Source organism: Podarcis liolepis (assembly GCF_965112155.1).
Source record: "Podarcis liolepis genome assembly, chromosome: 2".
NCBI classification, from domain to species: domain Eukaryota; kingdom Metazoa; phylum Chordata; class Lepidosauria; order Squamata; family Lacertidae; genus Podarcis; species Podarcis liolepis.
In genome coordinates, this window is record NC_139555.1 from 75,079,617 (window position 1) to 75,103,004 (window position 23,388).

The 23,388-nt window shown below is 44.8% G+C and overlaps 1 long non-coding RNA gene across 1 annotated transcript in view; it reads left to right on the forward strand.

Annotated features, from left to right (window-relative positions):
• Positions 1 to 8,157: 8,157 nt before the first annotated feature.
• LOC310700072 overlaps positions 8,158 to 23,388 on the forward strand; it is a 38,966-nt gene continuing 23,735 nt past the window's right edge. The window contains exons 1-2 of the long non-coding RNA XR_014522398.1: positions 8,158 to 8,180; positions 11,234 to 11,356. This is a non-coding gene — a long non-coding RNA (uncharacterized lncRNA). The remainder of the gene's footprint in view (positions 8,181 to 11,233; positions 11,357 to 23,388) is intronic.

Here is a 23,388-nt window from a genome sequence, read left to right on the forward strand (position 1 = left end):
ATAAAGAGGCAGTGAAGTGCTGCCATGGCTTTTTGCGGTGTGTACTGGGAGACAGCAAAACATTTACTTGTTTCCAGTGTACCATGCATACATTTATTTACAAAAAGCCCGTTATAAGCTGGTTTTGTAAACAGACAAAATCAGCTGGGGTTATTAATGGATTGTTACACACTCCACCAGCCTGCTGTAAATTAAGCCCCTACTTCCTTTTTCCTGTACAAGTGGGCTAGGCTAGTCTGCCTTTGCCTTTGCTTCTTCAGGGCTATTCATGACTACTAACCATAATTGCTGAACTCTCTCTGAACAGTCAAAGGCTGTGTCCTTCTAGATACCAGCTGCTGGAAACCACAGGAAGGGAAGGTGCAATTGTGCTTGTGTCCTGTCTGTGGGCTTCCCATAGGCATCTGGTTGGCCACTGAGAACAGGATGGCAGACTAGATGGGCCATTGGCCTGATCCAGCAGGTCTCTTCTTATGCTTCTGTCTATACCAGGGGTCAGCAACCTTTTTCAGCTGTGGGCCGGTCCACTGTCCCTCAGACCATGTGGTGGGCCAGACTATATTTTGAGGGGGGGGGGGTGAACAAATTCCTATGCCCCACAAATAACCCAGAGATGCATTTTAAATAAAAGCATACATTCTACTTATGTAAAAACACGCTGATTCCTGGACCGTCCGTGGGCCAGATTGAGAAGGCGATTGGGCTGCATCCAGCCCACGGGCCTTAGGTCACCTAAAGGTAAAGGGACCCCTGACCATTAGGTCCAGTCGTGGCCAACTCTGGGATTGTGGCACTCATCTCACTCTATAGGCCGAGGGAGCCGGTGTACAGCTTCCGGGTCATGTGGTCAGCATGACTAAGCCACTTCTGGCGAACCAGAGCAGTGCACGGAAACGCCATTTACCTTCCTGCCGGAGCGGTACCTATTTATCTATTTGCACTTTGACATGCTTTCAAACTGCTAGGTTGGCAGGAGCAGGGACCGAGCAATGGGAGCTCATCCCGTCGCGGGATTTGCACTGCCGACCTTCCTGCCCCTGGTCTATTCATTTCACTAATAGGGCTTAAGTTGTCTCAACGGAAACTCAAAGTTTAAGACACCAATTATGTGATCCTAAAATGAGGAGGCGGTGGTGAAATCCAAAATGAGTTCTACTGCCTTATCCAAAACCCCACCAGGCTCAAAATAGCAGAATGGAAGTGATGGTAGAGGGACACTTTTGTATTTGTCCATCTGTTTCCTGCTGATTTTTTTTTAAAAAGAGATTTAGAATTCCTCAGAAGTGTGTTTAAACCCGCCCGGCCCTCACCTCCAGTTTGTGGGCATGTTGTGGGACCAGAGGGGTTTGGGGTCCTTTGGATTCAAGCCATGGACCAGAATGCCCACAGCACACACCCCTTTTGTCCCTATGAATATCAGACCTTCAATGTCAGTAGAGCCAAGGCTTCAGAGGAGCTGGCAGACGTGGATAAGAGGCTCAGGCATCGACTCTCCCTCTCTGGTGCTGAAAAACTAAATGGTCTAGTGGACTAAATTGGTATAAGGCCACTTCCTATGTCCCTAGGTCAAAACGTATGTCAAAGCTATCTATATCTATCTATCTATCTATCTATCTATCTATCTATCTATCTATCATCTATCTATCATCTATCTATCTATAAAATTAAACACTACACCATACTTTCAAAGTGTTCTGTTTTAACCAGGACATGAGGGAAACAATGTTAACCGTCATGGTTCCATGACATTGTTCTGAATGTCATGAATTCCACCCTTCCAGTCAGTGAGCGGGATTCAGTCTCAACCTCCGAGGCTTAAAACCAGTGAGTGACCTTACCTCCCTGATTGGTCCAAGGACCACTTCTCACCCTGCCCCAGCCATTCTCCAATAGGTCATGAACTATTTGGACCCTCCTCCCCTCACTGCCATTTGAGAAACCCTCTGACACTCAAGCCACAGAGCCCCAACTTGTGCTCCACAGAGCTAAATTACACACACTTTAGAAACACAAATTGTAGTTGTTGGTCGAGGCAGTGGTAGTGTGTGTGCTATGCATGCAGAAGGTCCCAGGTTCAGGGCTGTGAATCTCTCTTGTCGGAGACCTTGGAAATCCACTGCCAATCAGTGTTGACAATACAAAGCTAGATGGACCAATGGCCTGACTCAGTATAAACAAGGCAGTTTCCTATGTTCCATCACTAGGTAAATAATGTTTTTGAAGTGAAATCAGCTACTCTCCTAATAATCAACAACACCAAAGCAACAGGACCTTTCCTCTTTTTGCCTTGCTGTAAGGAATAATCTACTGAATTTCACAGATGTGCTGGATCTGGGATTACTGGACACAGTACTTTTAAGTATTTTGTTTAATGAGAAATAATAATGGACAATGAAGAATTGGTTGAAGCTTTCCCAAATGTTCCCTTAGCTTTGTGCCTTTATCTAACTGTGCCCATTTCAAATTGTGAAGGGAGAAAGAACGTTCTCCAAATTATCCGTCATTAAAAATGAATTACGGTCAACAATGCTGTAGTCAAGCCTCTTTGCCATTATCTGTTCTCTCTCTGGAATAAATTATTTTTGATACTCTCATAACTTAATCTGCTTCCAAGAACAGCAGGGGGAAAAGAAGACAATATGACAACTTTCACAATAACCTGAATACAGTTAGTCATTAATGTGTAAACATTTTATTCACTTTGTATTCGATAGTTATATTAGTTGTTGAAACATGAAAAGAGGGTCCTAATTCAGAAGGACTGCAGGAGTGCTACACATTGCAGATTATTTCAAAATACTACTGAAAAAGGTTTTTTGAGGGTGGAGAGTTGGCATTTCGATTTTAGAGATATAAAACCTTAACATGCTGCTTCTGATGTCAAATATAGATGGTAGTTAAGTTCTGAAGGGCATGGCAGACCCTGAGGATTTTTTTACATTTTGGTGGGCGTTCATACTATATATGAATAAGCAAACGCTAAGGGGCCTTGTGTCATCTATGAATTTCTGTGGAGAAACTGTAAGACCTTTCTCTCGTGGTTTCAGGGATCCATTGTACCCTTGTTTACATCAGCCTGCTCAATGAGACCCCCCTTCATTAGGATAATTTAAGTAACCCCCTTTCTGAGGTTACTTTTATCACTGAATATCCAATTGAAACCTATTTACTGGTTGTGCTATATATTCTATTTAGGTTAGGTTACTGCACGTTTTTATGTCAATCCTGCTAATGATATAAGCTGTTTACATACATTCCTTCTTTTTGCCAGATTCCAGTGCCACTTCCACAACAGGAACACCTGCAGCACCCCTGTAGTGAGATTATATGGGTTTCGCTACATACCTGTTCTGCATACATACCTGTTCTGCAGAAAGAGCAAGAAAAGGGCATGCAGTCGACTTGAACTTCCTCTTCTCTACCTTTTCCCGAAGTGTGCCCCAGCCATTTTACGGATTAATAACTGCACAGTTGTAGACATTCTTTAATTGTCTTTAACTTATTGAGCTGTTCCTTTTTTGTATTTTCTGTTTTATTGTCTTTCATTTTATTGCACACTGCTTCGGCAACTTTTTGCAGTGACACTACAAATGAATGTCATGGCAGAACAAAGTCCGACGTGTGAGAACTGTACAACAGTGATCTTACTGTAGTGGAATAAATGTGTAAACAGCCCCACTGTTGATGTTCTTGATGGGCTTCTATCAAAATCTATATTATAGGAGAAATTGCACAAATGCTTATATGTATGAGCAATGCAATTCATTTGGCATTGTTAATGAGGGGATGCAATGTTTAAATTAGAGAGTTAAAAATATTGATTTGACCAAATAGTGTCACAGTTATTCAGACGGGATTTTTTTTTAATACAGGTATTTATACAGATTGCAGACAGCAAGAACCATCTTAAAACAGCGCAACCCACATAATTTTTTCCTGCCGCATCAGGCGATTACTGCTATGACCCTTGTTTGTGTCACCTAAAATCAGGAGAATGATACTTTTGAATCGAGAAACATTGTTCTTACATGCATTTTCATTTCCTTGATCAATTAATCAACTAAAATCTCATACAAATAATCGACTGAAATTTCCAGCTGGAACCTTTTCAAATTAGGAAGCCATGTGAACTGGAATAACCAATCACCTCCTTTGAGGCTGTTTTTCACTCTGAGCAATAGGTTAACAGGGAAGATCTTGGGCAGCCCCATCCCTTCTTCCCATGGGCGTAAGTATTGCCTGAACCAAATTTAGGGCCTACAGATGTTTGGAACTGTCTCTGCAAAGTGTTTATATCAATGCTAGATTTGAGCCAATTGGGATTCACCAAGAGTCCAGAGATGGGCAACTGAAGAGGGAATATAAACTTCCTGAGACAGAGATCAGCTGCGACAGCAAAGTGCTCAGCTTTCTCTAACATGTTTCTACTCTTATGTAGTTGTGTTGAAACTTAAAGGTAGCTTCATCTTTAACCGTCTCATCTCACCCTGTATGCTACAATTACAGTTGTTCCTTTAGGATGCGAGATATGCAATTCCTGTGTCCACTGTGCTCCCCCCTTTCTTTGCCAGCCTCTCCAGCGCTCCTGCTCCTGCTAATGTTCCGTCTCTTTGGTAACATCAAATTGATGTAACTGACAAAATACCGTTTTTGTCTGTATACATTGATCTGATCTTGCTGTCTATGTGGTCTTTATAAAACAACAACAACAACAAGAGCTCTTTGAAAAGGCACTGCATTGCACTCTGTAATTATCGTTTTCTTTAAAGGAACCAAAGTACCTTTCATAGAAGTAGGTCAGAGTAATATCTTGCTTATCTAACATACCATGTTGATTTCTGAGCAGGCAAAGCAGCATGTCCAGTGGCAATAGCCCAAGTTGCCCTTGGCAAGATCCACTTTGGTGTGATGAACAAAACGGCCAGTCTTCATGCAGACTTTGGCATCTAACGATAGAAAAAGCTAGGGGATAATGAGAAACTTTATGGACTGCCACATAAAACTGTTTCTTTTTTTAAAATTTGCTTTTTAATAAACCCCTGATAATTTTGAGTCTCTGAAGACTGGAGGTATATTTTGTAATGGGAATGAAGCATAATGCTCCAAACGCATTCGCACAGTGTGGGATAGTACATCATAGTTTATTCGGCCACACTGCAAAGTTCAGATACTAAATCCATGGACAATAGCAAGGGTCATAATATTAAAATTAGTATTAATATTAGTACTACAAAAGTCACTGAAGTGCAGTTCTTCAGTCAAGTAATTTGTACAAAAATGCAAATACAGTGGTACCTCAGAACTCGAACAGCTCTGTTCTCAAATGCTTCAACTCCTGAGTGCCGAAAACTCAGAAGTAAGTGCTCTGGTTTCTGAATGTTCCCTAGAACATGAACGTCCAGTGCAGCTTCTGCTGTGCAAAAACCTAGTTGTTGGCCAATCGGAAGCCGCGCCTTAGAACGTTTCGGAAGTCAAACGATCTTCCAGAACAGATTACATTCGAGTTCTGAGGTACCACTTTACTGGGGTATATTAGTGAAAATAGCATACAAAAATGCATTATATTAAGAAAAATTGCTTGCAAACATGTCTGTTGAGAGAAATTTGCACTGAAATGCTGATGAATTTTCATGAATGCTCTTTGTTTCATGCAAACTGATATGGAAATGTGAAGTGAACTTACGGTTGGAAAATGGAGAAATGGAGAGAAACCAAAACTGATAGATTCATCCATCTCTAGTCATTATGTACTGTGTGTAGAAGAATGCTTAAGAAAGTTACATGAACCAGATACACACTGATCTCGCCATTCCTACCTCTGAGTAAACATGTACAGGACTGTGCTGCTAATGTTTTGAAATCTCACTATGAGTGTGCCAGCCCAATGACAAAGAGAGTCTCTATAATAAATTAAAAAAATTAAAAAAATTGTCCAGTAGCACCTTAGAGAACAACTAAGTTTGTTCTGGGTATAAGCTTTCGTATGCATGCACACTTCTTCAGATACACACTGCATCAGACCAACATGGCTACCTACTTGAACAGAGAGTCTCTATAAGAGCACCTACTTCCAAGAATGTGAGAAAGTGCATAGAGGTTCTGTTTTCAAGTTCTTCTGATGACATTTATCCTAAGAGCTCTAGGGAATGGTCATTCACTTGCATACTCACTTATGACAAACACACACATTCATTTAACATCATTGACCTGGTCTGCTCCAGAGGAAGAACTGAGGGGAGAGTGACTGCAGGCAATGGCTTCCACCTGCCTTGCCCCACCCCCCACCCCCGGGAGCCTTTCCCAGACCATGACTTTGAGAACAGCAGAGGAGAGTTCAGGGGTAGTGTTGTTTTGTTTTGTTTTGTTTTAAATAATTTTCTAAGTTGTGTGTCCTTGTTTCTTAATCTAATCCTTTTACATCGTTTTGTATGATTTGCGGTATTTTATGTATTGTGATTTGCTGCTATTTTTATAGATTAATTCTTTATTGTAATTGATAAGTGTAAACTGTTTAATTATTACTTGCTGATGTTTAATTTTAGTGTTTACTGTTGGATTCTAATGCATTATTGCATATCGCTTTATTTGGTTTAGGTTGTTTATTTTAAAGTTATTGTGACTTTTTGTAAAGGATCTGATTGTTAGTATTAATGTTTGATGTATTATTATTAATTTTGTGTGTGTTGGAAGCCGCCCAGAGTGGCTGGGGCAACCCAGCCAGATGGGCAGGGTATAAATAAAATAATAATGGTAATGATGACAAACAAATGTCCGTAGTCTCCTGCCACAGCTGTCAACTTACAGATTTGAAAATAAGGGGCCAGCAGCCTTGAAAATAAGGGACCAGCAGCCAAAATAAGGGACCTGCAGCCTCACCTGTTCCAGGCACTCCAGTCTTCCTGTCCTCCTGCAGTCTGGTCAAACTCATGCTGGTAGCTTCGAGAACACTGTTCAACCAACTTTGTAACCAGAGGTTCAGCTGAATAGAATCTGAATCACATGCACCACAAGGCCTATGCAGCCTCAACTTAAGATGGCTCCCCAGCCTGGCTTTGCACTGCAAAGTTTGCAGCAGCACGTGCAACAAAATGGCGTCCAGCATTCAAAAACTCCCTCAGCTTGCATTAACTAGCCACACACAAGGCATGCAAGCTCCACCCCCAGTCATTCTTAGACTTCTTATTGGGTGAGCAACACAGCCAAGCAACACAGGAGGAGCCTCCCTCCTCCCTGGCTGGCATGGAGGGATGAAGAGGAGCTGCTTCCTTTGAAATTTAAGGGACATCATTTAAGGGACATTTAAGGGACATCCATCAATAAGGGAGAGCAGCGGGACATGGTGCTGGAATAAGGGACTGTCCCTTCAAATAAGGGACACTTGACATCTATGTCTCCTGCGCAGTTAGCAGTGGAATATGCTAATCTTGGGGGAGGGGAGAGAAATATGTTAGGAATTAAAACACACCTTCTCTAAATTCTGGAAAAGACAGCTGGGGGGGGGGATATTGCAAGAAATTATGCATCCCCTTCCCCAACAGAGCAAATTTCACCTCACCTATGGTGGCTGCTGTGCTACAATTCAAAGAGAAATGGGTGGCCTCCATTTGCTCAAGAATAATGTCTCTCTTGAGCAAGTCAACGCTGTTGTTCGAGCTGTAAAAAAGTTACTGAGGCTTTCTCACCTTTGCGACATATTCCTCAATTGTTCGCCCTTCTAAACAAATCACTGCTGTTGCTGCAAAGGCTGGGTGGAACATCCCTGCTATGCACCTGAATGCACCTGTCGCTGTCTATCATAACAGCTCGCTGATTTTCACAAAGTGTTCAAGTAACGGCAAGTGGCAGACTAGTGGCTATTGTGCAAATCAGCAAGGTGAGGGTTAAAATACAGGCCCTGGCCCTGTGAGTTGGCTTTTAGTTGGTAGTGCAATTTGCACATGCTTGACCTCTTCTAGGCTGTTCTCTGCTGGTTGACGGCACACCCCATTTGGTCATGCTCTGCAAACAAAGCACAACAGCAATGCAAACAAAGCGAGGAGCAGAGTGGGATCCTCATTCCTCCGGTAGTGACTGTAAGCAGTTGTCATTTCCTTTTTGTGCACTGGTATGCAAGCCAAAGTTCAAGCCGTTTACGTGGGATTCTTCGGAGCCCGCCATCTCCTGAAATGGAGCTTTTGCAAGTACAAGCACAAAATCATCAGTTTTCTTTAGACTTAGTGTGTTTTCCTGCTGCGAGATTGTGAAGCTGGCAGGACATCATTGTCTGCAAGGAATGGCTTCCATTTGGGCTCGAAGCCAGCTGAGACAGGAATCCAAAGTGCTTTGCCGCTTGGCAAGTATTGGGGCAGCAAATCTTAATTGTTTCCTTCTCTCTCTCTCTCTCTCTCTCTCTCTCTCTCTCTCTCTCTCTCTCCCCCCCCCCACCCCCTTTCTTGGGAGGGGAGGGCAGCATGTACAAATTTGTTCTAGGGGAAAGAATGGCAATCCAGAGAAAACAAATCACCGCATAATCCATCCTCACTGCACTTTCCCCATTTGTCATTCAGAAGTTTAACTATTGTTTGTGTTACAGCAGCTCCTACAGGCAGGCACCCACCATGTTAGGTATGGGGTGGATATACAGGGAAGGACGCTGGCTGCGTTTTTTCAAGGAATTTATAGTAGACAGAGAATGGAACGGGATGGGGAATCAGGGAACAAAAGCAAAGTTAGGAAGCAGAATCAGTCTTAATTTATCAGGCTATGACTGTTTGCTGCCCTGAATAGGGTTCAATTTTGTTTTAAAGATTTTTCTCTTATGCAGAGTCCCAAAGCGCAGATTATTCTAACTTCAGTTCATTCAGGTATATTGTTTCTGTCCAAAGCAATCACAATACTATCTTTTCAACAGCCTCTATATATTTGGGGCTGCCACCTTTTCCTTTCAAATAGCTCAGCTACCTCCAAGACCTCCCCCCCCCCCGCATTTCCCTGTTGCTGGCGGTTCTCACCCCACCCACTAGATCAGCACTACGATCCAGGAATATCCCATGTTGCATTACACAGGAGGAAGGTAATGACTGGACTAATTCAGGTTCAGCACATTCCTCACTACTGCGCGTTCAGGCCAGTTGATAAAATGCCAGCCAGATAGAAGGCCTACCTCCATCCCTCTTAAACCTCACAGAACAAAAGGCATGAGATGTGTGCGTGTGCACATTTGTGCATACATGTGTGTAAGGCTTTCATTGCACATTCCAACTTGGGATGATACCCACATCGCCTTCTTGGATTTGCAGGGAGTCAGGAGGCAGGGGAGAGGAGCAAAGGAGAAGGTAGGTTTTTAAATGACAGCACATGACCCGGAAGCTGTACGCCAGCTCCCTCAGCCAATAAAGCGAGATGAGCGCCGCAACCCCAGAGTCGGCCACGACTGGGCCTAATGGTCAGGGGTCCTTTACCTTAAACAACAGCAGAGGTTGGGGGCAGGGGGGAAAGCAGTGGTGGAAGGACATGAAGGACCTGTGAGGATATGCAGGGTTTGAAGGCACTTTGAGGATATGGGGTGCTTGGAGCTGTGAGAGGATGGAGTAGTTTGGGGTTGGAAAAGTGTTGGGGGTTGTCTAGGGGTTGAGGAATCTATGCGGTTGGTGAGCAATGCTCCTTGTACATACATACTAAGCAGGTGTGTGTGTGTGTGTGTGTGTGAGAGAGAGAGAGAGAGAGAGAGAGAGAGAGAGAGAGATTCAACTGGTTTACTATCTGGTCTTTCCCCAAAAGCTTCTTGGGAACCATACACTGGTGATGGTGCCGAGAATTATGCTGAAAATTGTGAGCCGTCCAAGTAGAACTCCATTTCCCAGGATCCCTTGGGGAGAGTAAAGGGTTGTTAAACCAGTCTTAAGTCTGCAGAGTGGACACACCCTAAGTTCAAATGGTTAAGACAAATGCATTTCCAAGAACTCAGACCCCTGGAACCATGCCTGCTGTTTCTAGTAACATAGCAAATATTTGGTTGCTATTGTGATGAAAACCAAATTCCAATGGTTACGAGGTTTGCTCACTGCTAAGGATGAGTTGGACCATGTGCTCTTGGAATCTGAGATTCTACAGCAGGAGTGAGAGGAGCCAGTGGCTCTCTGGATGTTGCTGAACTACAGCCCCCGTCATCCTTGGCCATTGGCCACACTGACCGAGGCTGATGGGAGTTGGAGTCTGTAGGGCCACAGGTTCTCCATGTGAAAAGGACTCTTCAGCTGCTGTTGACATGCCAGCACATTGCTGAAAGACAGTTCATCAACACATTCCAAGACAGACCTCCTCAGGGGAAGGACAGGAGACATGTGCCCTGTTCAAACAAAGCCACCCAAATATGATGCTGCCGCTAGAGATTGCATGAGCAAGAGGAAGTGAGCTTTCAAATGAGGTTAACTGTGCTGTCAGGACAGCTGATGCTTCGGTCTGGAATTTCTAGAGGAAGAAAGTATTAGTGCTGGGGTTACGGAGCAGGTTAAGCGGCAGCACCAGCTGTCATTCTGTGCCGACGGTTTATTGGATATGCCTATCAGCAAGGAAAGTGCTAAGATCTGGAAGACAAGGAAAAATTTAAGCAATTTAAGTAATTGGAGGAAGTCTCTGGATTGTAAACACCGCAGTGACAGGTCGTGCTTTGCAAACATTTTTTGTGTTGCACAAAATACGCTCCTCAAGAAGGAGGGAAACGTGTCCTCATTGCGAACGCAGTGAAGATGACACTCCTTGACCCCAATTCAGTCACGTTTCATTGATTGGGGGTGCAAAATGTGGATGGGGTACACATTCGGATGTTCACCCTAATGCCCACCCCTACCCCCATTTTGTCTGAAGAACTAGTCGTGTGTGTGTGACTTTGGTGAGATTGGGACAAAAATCTTATGCTGACAGACACTTAAACTGTTATTGTGTCATTTGATGTCAGGGACTGGACAGAAGAGGAATGGTGGAGACCGCCTCTCCAGCCTGACCCCTCCAGAGAAGAAGAAGACAGTGCAGAATTACAACAAGGGTGTGAGGGAAGTCACAGCTCAGAGGCAGATGAGGGGGAAAGCTGGGGAAGAATGGGAGAAGAGGAGGCGGAAGAACCAGGAAGGCAACAGCTGATGGACACAGTGTCCTTAGAAAGCATTTCAGAACCCGCTTCTCGCAGAACCCGGTGAGCACTGAAAGTAGTAGAGCAACGGGCTCAGAAGCAAAGGGCCCTCGGTGCCACCCGTAGGGGGGAAGGTGACAAATGAGGACGTTGGAGAAAAGGGGGTAGAGGGTCACTTGGAGCAACACCATTATTCCAAGAGGCTACATTCCCAAGCGTCTTTCTGTAAATATTGAATAAAAGCAGATGGTAGGGACGTTTCCTTGTCTTATCCATTCCTGGCAACCTGTTGTAAGGGTTGGTTTCTCTGCCACCTGACATTTGACAAGGCAAGGAGCACTGATACCACCTGATTCCTTATATCCCTACCCTATCACTGAGGCCTTCAAGTGAGTCACTGTTAGTAATCCCTCATGGCCCAGATGCACAGCTCATAACCAACAGGAGCTGTGTTTTCCATATTGTGGGCCCAATTCTGTGGAACTCTCTCCAAGACAAGCCCCTTCCCCATTGAACTTGCAGCCTTCTTTCAGCAGGCATTTTAAGCAAGTTTTCTAATTTATAGTTAATGTTAACAAAAACCATAAAAGGAGCTTGTTGAATCAGGCCAATTGCCCTTCTAGTCCAGCATCCTGTTCTCACAGTGGCCAACCAGATGCCTGTGGAAACCCTTGAAGCATAACCTGAGCATAACAGCACTCTCCACCTTTGTAATTCCCAGAACCTGCCATTCAGGTGCATACACCCGCTGATGTTGCGATAGAACATAGCCATTGTGTCTAGTAGCTGCTGATAGCCTTATCCATCCTAAATTTATCTGCATTATAGCTTTTCTACCTTTATTGTAGCGGAAGGTCAACAGTTCAAATCCCCGCAACGGGGTGAGTTCCTGTTGCTCGGTCCCAGCTCCTGCCAACCTAGCAGTTTGAAAGCACATCAAAGTGCAAGTAGATAAATAGGTACCACTCCAGCAGGAAGGTAAACGGTGTTTTCGTGCGCTGCTCTGTTTTCACCAGAAGCGGCTTAGTCGTGCTGGCCACATGACCTGGAAAAACTGTCTGCGGACAAACGTTGGCTCCCTCAGCCAGATGAGCGCCGCAACCCCAAATTCGTTCGCGACTGGACTTAACTGTCAGAGGTCCTTTACCTTTACCTTTTTATCTTTATTGTATACAACTCAGAGAATAAATAGGTTCAGTTCTTGTTCAGCTTGAGTAGTGGGATGACTTTATTCACCCTTTATGATATCACTGTGCAGCCAAATATGACGGCTACATTGTCATTGTCACCAAAGAATGAAAGGAATAGAAGTTCCATTGAACCAATAAGAATCTTATTGACTTATCTGGAAGGCATTGGATCAGATTCAGGAAATGAATTAGTATGTTACGGCAGCAAGAATATTGGTAGCTCAAGAGTGGGAAAAGGCAGAAGCAACATAGATTACTAACTGGGAAATTTAATGTATTTTAGGTTAACATAGTCAACGAAGAACAAGGAAAGAAGATGCGAAGGTGAATTGCTCAGGGAAAGTTTTGCTTCTATGGTAAAAGCTCTGGGAGCATTGAGCTGGATGAAATGAATGGATAATTAATTAATAATGGGAAGGACTATAAAGTAATGAAAAATAGAAAGCCTGGCCTAATGTGGAATCATCACTAAGAAGTCAGTGTGAGAAAATGGTTGTACGCATTCTATTGGGAGTGATTCCCAGCAACCAGAATTCAGAATCTCCAAGAGTGGAAGTCGTATATAGCCATAGTGTCTGGTTGCCACTGATAGATAGTAGTCATTGAAGCCCATTCCTGTCCCAAACACCATAAACATTTCCCATAGAAATCAGTGGGTGCTATGTTTCTCTTTGGAAGGATAGTGTGTTACACATGGACTTGAAATCTGATTTGATGAAGGGTGACTTAAATAAATGATAAAGTAATAAGACTGTGAAAGACCTTGGCCAAGACAAGAGAAGGACAATGGGCTGCTGTGATTTCTCCATTCCATTTATGAGAGGGTGATAGGCCTGGCCTGACCTCAAGGCTGTTGTACTTCTATCTAGCAGAATACCCTGGTTCAATAGCTTATGGATATATTAAAACATCACAAGCAAAACAGCACATTGTGTTCAGTCCACCAGAGTTGACTAGGAGCTTCCTATTATAGACCACTTTCAACTCTTTAGAGGTGCTTTTGTGTAGTAAACAGCTTTGAATCAGAACTGGGATGGGCCTATTAGTTGGTACAGGAATTTGGTTCCAATCTGAACTGAAACCAGATGTGAATGGAGGATGTTTCTTCCCACAAATGACTTCCAAGCAACTTCATGCTGCAGGAAAAGCTCACAAACAATTTCATGAAAGGAGGGAAATGTGTTGATTGTTACATGACTTGGTAACTAGTAGAGCTTAAATGACTTCTCCTGCCCTCTCCCTGCAGGGGTGGATTTGTTGCTGCATTTCAAGTTGATTTTACTAGGCGTCTGCATGGCATTATTTGTTGTAGTTGGAACATGCACATCCTTTGCTTATTTTCCTTTGGATACAATGATTGCTTCTTCTTTAGACTCTTCCTTAGTTTTATTAAACCCTTGTTATTTTCCTGTGGTGAAGGAGGCAGAATGGTAAACTACTGAAACTCAGGCGCAGTTCACGCATACTGCCGCTGCTTCCCTGTGGTCAGGTCCCATGGCGTAGGGGTAAATCCCCATGCTACTGCTCCACCTCCCTGGGTGAAAACGTAGCATGCGACCCACCCAACACCAGTAGTTACCAATTGCTGCCTAACAATGTGACAGCAACAATCAAGCCCCGACCGTATACATCAAGACATCATGGTAATTCCCTGAAGGAGTTTTGAAAAAGGGTGACAAAATAGAAAAGGGGGAGGTTGTAGTGCAAGTCACTTGCCATTCATCTCTTAGCAGAGAGGGGATAGAGGTTGTGTCCCTTTAGAAGCTCTGAGGGAAGCAGAAGTCCCATGGGTATGGCTTCTCCCATTATAGAAATCATTGCTTTAAGACTCCAAACGAGTGTAAACAGCAGGATGAGCAAACAATCTCTCGTTGATTATGATTTTTTGATGGGATATTTACTGAAACATTTTGCAGGTGCCAAAGGAAGTACTGGCAGTCACACTGGTGCTCGTGGGCGCTGGGTTGGTGACCCCATATCTATGTCAAGATTGGCACCTGCAAGTACCACATTAGCCATCCCTGTTGTAATCACTCAATAAGAAAAAGCAGTGAAACCAAAGGAAGCTGTGGAAATTCCACATCGCATCATGTGGGGGTTTTTTGGGCAATGCTAAAAATGTACAGCTAAAACTTTGATAAAAATAGCGCCCAAGAACATGTCGGCATAGATCCCCAATTTTATTTCTTATGGTGACATCAAACAAGTGTAGGAGACTGTGAATGAATAGCTAATATTGTATTCATCCAGACAGAGCTGACAAGCAGAATTTTGCAACTGCATTGAAAGAGAGAGAGAACCTGACAACTAGTATTCAAATAATTTCAAAGAAATCGATTTGATTGGAGGATTATTCTTAACATTTTGTTTGGGCTACATTTTCTTGATTGGTGCCTACAATGAGTGAACCTAAGCACATCACTCCCTTAAAAGTTTGTCCCTTCAAACTCTCAGCTGCTGTTTTCAGACTTGACCTGAGCCTGCCCTGGGCTGTGTCATTTGCCTCTGACCCTGCTAGGTCTGGATGATGCATAGCCAGCTGTTACTTGCTGCTGTTCTGCACAACTTTTGGACTTTAGGGGCAGGGACGTACGTGGACATCTTGTCCAGCCAGTAGGGGGTTAATTCCTACACTCTCCCCTCTGATCCTGTTTCAAAGAAATGAGGTTGCCTCCAGAGGGACATGGGGACTTCATGTGTCATGAGACAAAGGTTCTTGAGAGCAGAAGCAGTAAGGCCTACAAGACCTACACAGTCATTCAAGCCTGCTAACTGCTAACTGTTAACAGCAAACTGCTAAGTTACTGTGACTCGTGACTCATCTTGGGCAATGACTCATTCTCCCTATAAAAAGTAGCCAGCCTCTCTGTGGGCCTCAGTCAGGGAGCTGTATGGGTTGTGTAATAATAATAATAATAATAATAATAATAATAATAATAATAATAATAATAATAATAATGTATTATTTATATCCCGCCCATCTGGCTGTCTCCCCAGCCACTCTGGGCAGCTCCCAGAGAGCCAGTGTGGTGTAGTGGTTAAGAGCAGTAGTCTCGTAATCTGGGGAACCGGGTTCGTGTCTCCGCTCCTCCACATGCAGCTGCTGGGTGATCTTGGGCCAGTCACACTTTTCTGAAGTCTCTCAGCCCCACTCACCTCACAGAGTGTTTGTTGTGGGGGAGGAGGGGAAAGGAGAATGTTAGCCGCTTTGAGATTCCTTAAAGGGAGTGAAAGGCGGGATATCAAATCCAAACTCTTCTTCTTCTTCTCCCAATCAAGTATTAAAAACAAGTATGGAGTAGTCTGTGGAATAGAGCTGTTGTTGCTGTTATGTAAAGGTAAGGCAGACAGAGTGGCTCCAGGACTCTAGTAAATCACTAAGTAAGACTGTGCCTCTGTGAAGAGTCAGACAGCTGCTATGAGCACTCTGTGTATGCTCTTTAACTATGCTGTTTATGAACAACTTTATTTTCTCAAGTAAAAGTTTTATTCTGTTTATAAAGAAGACTCTGTGTTGATTAATTTACTGTTGTGCAGCACCATGGTCCTTAGTTTGAACTAGGTCTCTGAAACAAGTGAGAAGCCTGATAACTCCTAACAGAAGCCTAACAGAGTTGGCCTCTGTCCTGAACTGCAAAACTCTGGAGGTGGTAGTTTAGAAGTGAGCTATCACAAAAGCCACCAATATGTATAACTGTATGGAAATTTTCCATTTGCTGGTGTGATAACCATAGGAATAGCTTTGACAGTGCCAGTTCAACAGAGACCTTTAAAAAGTAATAGGAGTAGCAGAGAGATACTTTGGAACAGAAGCTGTGTGATTTTACTGTGATAATTTCATAGCCCGAGATCAAGGCCGGCATTCTGGTTCCAGTGGTAAACACCATGTATCATCATATGATTATGGGCTTATACCTGTTGTGCAGAAGGCTTCTGTGTGATGGTTGCCTCCTGCTCCCTGCTTGTAGCGCACTATAATCTAGATTTATTTTGTTTTTGTTTTTCTGGAGGTTGTGTAATGTCTACAGCAAGCCACTTAAGGACAAATAGTTTGATGGTCTTTGGGCTTTTTCTGACACCTTGTGATTTCTGTGTTCTTTCTCACCCACCCCCTTTCCTTCTGGCTACTCGGTGCTTATTAATAAAGACTTTAAGCATATAAAAAAGATTTTTGAGTCCAGTAATTCTATGATCAGTTTTAACAAGGCAGGGTGACTCTCTTGAGATACTCTTGTATTTGGAATGTGTTAGGTGAATCTGTCATTACTGGTTTCTCATTTTTCCACTCTTAAGTTTATTTCTCCACATTTCCATATCAGTTTGGGAGGGGCAGGGATTAAAGCTATCATGAAAATTCATCAGCATTCCAGTGTGAATATCTCTCAATGTACACCTTTTTTGTGTATAATTTTGCCTAATAATTTTGTATGTCTCACTTGGCTGGAGAAAACTGCACTGCAAAATGTGGAGAACTGTGGCTGTGAAGTGTGGCTGTGTTTCTGTTGACATGCTGTTTTGGAAAACTATGGATGAAGTATGTTCACCTTTAAATGCAAATTGAGATGAATTTCTCCCTCATTCCGGATGTGGAAATATGCCACCGTCTCATATGAATGACAAGATCTGGTCCAGCATGTATCCGTAGACTGCTGCCTCTGTACAGATTCTACCCTGCTTCACAAAGGACCTATATGTTCCAAAATCAGTCCTGAAGACTGTCTCAAGTAATTGCTGGATTTCATTTATTAAAAATGTGGTAGCAACCACTATCCATCAAGGCCTCCGGGACACGGCTGCTGCTGCTGCTGTTGCTGCTTGTGTGAGTGCTGGGAAGACCGCTCCCTCTCCTGCCAACTCCATCCGGCCTAGGGGGCGGGGCCTGCACTACCACTACAGTTTAGAGGCCTGAGCAGCTACCGGCAGCAATGGACAAAATGGTTTTAAATGTTTTAATCGCTTTTAATTTGCAGCACCTTAAATGGTGGTTGTTGTTTTTTATAATATTATATTATTTCATTATTTTATTTTAGCTTGGGGTGGGATAAGCATTTAGTCAGCGCTATTGTTCTTGCTTTGTTTTGTTTTATTCTGTTCTGTTCTGTTTATTATTATTATTATTATTATTATTATTATTATTTATTCTGTTAAATTATTATATAGTTTGTATTTTGCTTTTTAAGGGGAAGGGTCATGGCTGTCTGGGAGTGGGCCTCAGCCAATAGATTGGGTGGGGCAGGTTCCACAGGGGGGGATGTATTGGGACACCCGATCTCAGTGATCACGGGCAGGAGGAGGAGTTATGCTAAGACCAGACCATGTCATTACCGAGGAGGCAGGTTTAGTCATTGTTTGAGGACTATCCCTGCCTCCAGGTCTGGTCCTGACCGGAAGGATACAGTAATCAGCAAGGGAAACCCACATGAGCTGAAAGTGTTGCTGTGCAATGCCAGGTCAATGATGAATAAAACCATTGCCATCCATGACCTGATTGTGGATGGAGGATTTGACCTGGCATGTGTGACAGAGACCTGGTTGGATGAAGCAGATGGGCCTGTCCTTGCCACTGCTTGCCCATCAGGTTTCTCTTATGCACAGCAACCCAGGTCATGTGGGCAGGGAGGGGGGGTTGCAGTGATTTTTAGGAAGTCATTAGTCTGCAGCAGGCGTCCTATTGGGAAGACCCAGTTTTCTGAGTGCATGTTCTGGAAGTTGGGCAATAGGGGCAGTACAGGGTTCCTACTGGTGTACCGACCTCCCCGCTGCACCAAGGATTCCCTGCCCGAGCTGCTTCAGGTCATGGCGGATATGCTCCTGGAGACACCTAGCTTGGTTGTCCTGGGAGATTTTAACATCCATGCCGACACGACCTTACAAGGGGCCGCTCGGGACTTCATGGAAAGCATGGCCTCCATGGGGCTGTCCCTGAATAAGTTTGGCCCAACTCATAGCCGTGGACATGCCTTAGACTTGGTGTTTACCTCTATGGATGTTGGTGATCTGACACTAACTAAAAGCGAAACAAAAGAAGTGCCATGGTCAGATCACTTCCTGGTGCAACTGGACTTCTCTGCAACCCTTCCCCTCTGCAGGGAGGTGGGACCGATTCGGATGGTCCGCCCCCGCCACTTAATGGATCCAATTGGCTTCCAGAGAGTGGTAGGGGATGCTTTATCCCAAGTTGATGGCCTTTCAGCTGATTCCCTGGTGGCACGCTGGAATGTGGAGTTAACCAGAGCTATTGACTGTCTGGCTCCGAAGCGCCCTCTCCGATTGCATGGAGCCTGGACAGCCCCGTGGTTTTCCCCGGAGCTGAGGGTGATGAAACAATCGTTGAGACAGCTAGAGTGCCGGTGGTGGAAAACTCATTCTGAATCAGACCGGACACGGGCTAGAGCTCAACGTCGAGCCTACCAAGTGGCAATGGCGACGGCGAAGAGGGCCTTCTTCGCCGCCTCCATTGCATCTGCAGAAAACAGCAGCAGGAGACTTTTTCAGGTGGTTCACAATCTATCGGAACCACCTGTACCACCGGGGCCTGGTAGGGACCCCAAGATCTTCTGCAATGCTTTTGCAAAGTTTTTTGCAGATAAAATCGCTCAGATTCAGAAGGAGGTAGACTCCACCGTGGGAGCAGGGCCGGGGTGGGAGAGTGCTAGAGTACTGTCTGGTCCTGTTAAATGGGATCAATTCCAATCTGTTACCTCTGAGGATGTGGACAGGCTGCTTGGACAAGTTAAACCGACCACCTGTCTCCTTGATCCTTGCCCATCCTGGCTGATAAAAGCGAGCCGGGAAGGGCTGGGCGATGGGCTCTGCGGGGTGGTGAATGCTTCCCTCTGTGAGGGAGCTTTCCCAGACCCGCTGAAAGAGGCGGTCATTAAACCGCTTCTTAAAAAAGCATCTTTAGACCCGGCCAATTTGGCCAACTATCGCCCAGTCTCAAATCTGCCATTCTTGGGCAAGGTGACTGAGCGGGTGGTTGCTGAACAACTCCAAGCACGCCTGGAGGAAACGGACCATTTGGATCCCTTCCAATCGGGATTCAGGCCTCACCATGGGACTGAAACTGCCTTGGTCGCGCTGGTTGATGATCTCCGGCGGGCTAGGGACAAAGGTGAGAGCTGTTTCCTAGTTCTGCTGGATCTCTCAGCGGCCTTTGACACCATCGATCATAACATCCTTCTGGACCGTCTAGAGGGGCTGGGAGCTGGGGGCACTGTCATACAGTGGTTCCGCTCCTTTCTCCTGGGCCGTGTCCAGAAAGTGGGGGGGGGGGAATGAGTGTTCAGACCCCTGGGCTCTCACTTGTGGGGTGCCTCAGGGTTCTGTCCTCTCCCCCATGCTTTTTAATATCTATATGAAGCCGCTGGGAGAGATCATCAGGGGGTTTGGACTGGGTGTTCATCAGTATGCAGATGACACCCAGCTCTACCTCTCCTTTAAATCAGAACCAGTGAAGGCGGTGAAGGTCCTGTGTGAGTGCCTGGAGGCGGTTGGAGGATGGATGGCGGCTAACAGATTGAGGTTGAATCCTGACAAAACAGAAGTACTGTTTTGGGGGGACAGGGAGCGGGTTGGTGTGGGGGATTCCCTGGTCTTGAATGGGGTAACTGTGCCCCTGAAGGACCAGGTGCGCAGCCTGGGAGTCATTTTGGACTCACAGCTGTCCATGGAGGCGCAGGTTAACTCTGTGTCCAGGGCAGCTGTCTACCAGCTCCACCTGGTACACACCCTACCTGCCCACGAACTGTCTCGCCAGAGTGGTGCATGCTCTAGTTATCTCACGCTTGGACTACTGCAACGTGCTCTTTGAAGGTGACCCGGAAACTGCAATTAATCCAGAATGCGGCAGCTAGACTGGTGACTGGGAGTGGCCGCCGGGACCACATAACACTGCTTCTGAGAGATCTGCATTGGCTCCCAGTACGTTTCCAAGCACGATTCAAAGTGTTGGTGCTGACCTTTAAAGCCCTAAACGGCCTCGGTCCTGTATACCTGAAGGAGCGTCTCCACCCCCATCGTTCAGCCCGGACACTGAGATCCAGCGCCGAGGGCCTTCTGGCGGTTCCCTCATTGCGAGAAGTGAAGCTACAGGGAACCAGACAGAGGGCCTTCTCGGTAGTGGCGCCCGCCCTGTGGAACGCCCTCCCATCAGATGTCAAAGAGATAAATAATTACCTGACATTCAGAAGACATCTTAAGGCAGCCCTGTTCAGGGAAGTTTTTAATATGTAACGCTGTACTGTTTTTAACACTGATTGGCTGGGGAAACTCAGCCAGATGGGCGGGGTATAAATAATAAATTATTATTATTATTATTATTATTATTATTATTATTATTATTATTATTATTATCCTTCCCCCCTCCCATCAGCTCCCAACACTTCCTGAAATCTGCTTTCAGCCTCACAAAGATTAATTTAATTCTGTCTGTGTAACATCTCCTGCACTTAATTGCCATGGTTCCCTCTCTGAGTTCTCTGATTCAGACCAAGAGTGGGAGGCACTTGAAGATGAGGACTTGGCATGGGAGTAGGACAAGATGGGGGTACTCAGCAGGGCCTTCTTGATCAAGTTCTCTCCCCCCCAACAGCCCCCAGACATCACCAGATCAACTGAGGATGTGGGAGACCCAGAGACTGCCTCTTTCCCACCTGTGGTGGATAAGGAGGGGTCTGGTGTGTAACCTGCTCTGACAGAGGGTGAGGATTCAGAGGGGCAGGTGGGCCCAACCCTGTCTCCCAGGAGAGGCAGTGCATCAAGATCAAAGAAGAGATTCAACCTCCTAGGTGGGGTGCCTGTCTGCAGCCCAGGAATCCCTGAAGCCATGCCTTCCTGGTGTAGCTTCCAGTCTGGCAAGCAGTTATGGCTTTTCAGCAGCCAATTGTTCATTGCCCACCTTCCAATGAGCAAACTGTGTCCAGCTTAACATAAACAGTAAAAGTCACATTATCGAGGCACTTTGGATCCATCAAAAGAAAGACCCAAGGTGGGTTTCAAAGCTTTGTTCTTTTTTGTCCCACCCTAATCCTTCTTGCTTTCTGATCTGAACATATTAAGGTTATTGTTCTTTCTCTTTACTGCTTCTGTGGCCTTTTCACAGAGCAAGTTTCAAACGCCTTCTTGGCCTTCCTCCATCCTAACTTTCAGCTGCTCTTTCCTGGAACTTCTGGGTCCCACCCTCTGCCTCAATGAGTTTGTGCAGAAGATTCTTCTATTGATTTGGACCTACTTTAACCATTATGACTGGCAAAGAAAATAAAATGTTGTTTTCATTTACTGAACCAAGATGTTGCTTTATTTTTTGAATGTTTCTGTGCCTCCAATTTTTCAGTTGTGATAACACAACTCTCAAACAGGCTTATTAACCTTCTCCACCTAAGAACCAACCCAAATCCAAATGCCATCAATCCCTGTGTTCTTTTTCACCTAATGCACTCTGCTTTTCTTGAAATGCCTCTACCAGCTCAAATGATACAGCCCATACACGTGACATATACAGTAATGAAACATGCAGACGTACACAGCTCTATCATCCTTCGTAATGAAAAGAGCAGCAAATGCAAGCCATTCCAATTCCCATTAGTGTTGTAAAGGACAAATTTGTTACTGGAGGGGGGGGGGATGGAATTAGGACTTAGCCTTTGTTGAATATGGAAGGGAAGTGGAAAGCCTGGTCCATCTGGCCGCTCCTTAAACTGAAGTGCACCTGTTGAGATAAGCGCAACTCCAGTGATCACTCAGCTCTTGGATCGGAGACAGAACGTCCTTTCTATAAGCTTTCAAAAGTCTATTCACAAAACATTCCACAGATTCAGGTTACGCTGACTGTCAACCACAACCCAAGGCACATGAAATTGCAGCATGAAAAGAAGCCCTGAAAGAGACTCTTGTTCTTTTTCGACTACCTTTTTCGACTACTCATAACGCTCAGCCATTTGGAGTCCACTGCCACTAAGCACTGAAAGAATGCCGAAAGAACTCCTTCCAGCTAAGTATTGGCTAGTTCTCACACTGAGCACCGATCCTTATGGATTCCAAGATGCAAAGTGCTCATGCAGCCTCAATATGTCTAGATAAGACTATTGAAAATGAGTCTATTAAAGTCAGGGCTCTTTACAATGTTCATGGAAGGGACAGTCTAGGGAAAGTTCTGCACAACTACATCCCACTCAAGTGAGGGGAATTTAAAACACAGCAGAGCACAAGTAGAGCATTGATTTCAGGAATACCTCAATGCACCTAACATTTGACTGTACCAGACATTTGGAAGAGCCAATTGTCCTGGGGTCCCTGTCTCACACATGCCATCTTTTAGACTCCCAGAATTCTTACAAACAGCATGGATTCCCAGAGTAGGTATGGTTGGAAAGGGATACCTGATGTACGTGTGTGTATCAACGGAGCATAACACTTTGCATAATTCCTACATTTTGGAACTGGTGTGGACAAATCCATCAGTGTCCATAGTGTGCTCAAAATAACAAGATTTGGACTCTGCTTCTCAGGTAATAGTGGGAAAGAACTATTGTTTTTTTGGAGGTTCAACATTTCCCTATTAATCAGCTTTTCCATACTCCCTGCCCCCTTTCCATTGGACATCCTGGTTTTCATTTCTTTAACTGCTAGGGAGTGAGAGTATCACTATGGTGGGACATTTTTATTTTTTTTGCTTTTTTGCTTTCTTTACACTCTCGGGACCAACTCCTTGATTACTTACCTAATAGCTCATGTTAATTTATGGAATTAATCTAGTATGATGTGCGGGGGAAGCCGTGAGGGAAGGCCCCAGCTTGGCAGCTCCCTCCCACTCATAGCAGCAGGCAGCCTCAGAGATGGCTGAGACAATGGCTTCCACCCCCTTCCATCCTGTCAGATCTGCTGCTAATGCCATCTCTTTCGCAAGCATGGGAGCTAGGGGAATGGTGGTAAAAGTGACTGAGTATGCTCTTTTCTATTTCCCTTTCCACTCATGGTACTGAGGGCAGCCGTGGAGTTGATTGGTTGAAGACATGAGGGGTGGAAAGGTAGCAAATGACCCACCCCCTGCCTATGTGGCAACCCTGTAGCTACCAAGCTTGCCTGTCCTTG